Here is a 587-nt window from a genome sequence, read left to right on the forward strand (position 1 = left end):
TACCGTCAGTACCCTGGGTCAGCCCTTCAGTATATACTGCACAGGGGGGACGACACTGGCACATCAAACTTTGCCCAAGGACGATTTGATGCAACTGCTGACAAATCCAGTGGCAAAACAATTTTGACAATTAAAAAATTAATTCCAGAAGACTCTGCAATGTATTACTGTGCACTGTGGCTCACAGTGATATATTAATGCCAGCTCTCATACAAAAACCTGCTAGGATTCCACAGCTTTGAAGTTGTTTTTAATCAGAAACAACAAAGATGATGAACGCCTCACAGGAAATGTTCTCAACGTGTTTTCTACAATTTGGTCCCAGTCCAATGCACCTGTAACCTATTATACTGAATGTAATACACTTTGGGTGTAAGAATAATGATGATAATCATCTTCTCCTTTGGGGATAATGTCTAATGCTATTTGTCACAAAGCTTGGCAGTGATCCAACCCCAGACTACAATTGAACAGATGCGATAATACTAAGAAAGAAATTGTATTCCATCAAATCACAAAACAGATAAATCTGAATACTACATTCAACGTGTGAGTAGCTTGGGAAACTCCAGTGGAACAATCAAATT

The sequence above is a fragment of the Anguilla rostrata genome, chromosome 6 (genome assembly GCF_018555375.3).
Source record: "Anguilla rostrata isolate EN2019 chromosome 6, ASM1855537v3, whole genome shotgun sequence".
NCBI classification, from domain to species: Eukaryota; Metazoa; Chordata; class Actinopteri; order Anguilliformes; family Anguillidae; genus Anguilla; species Anguilla rostrata.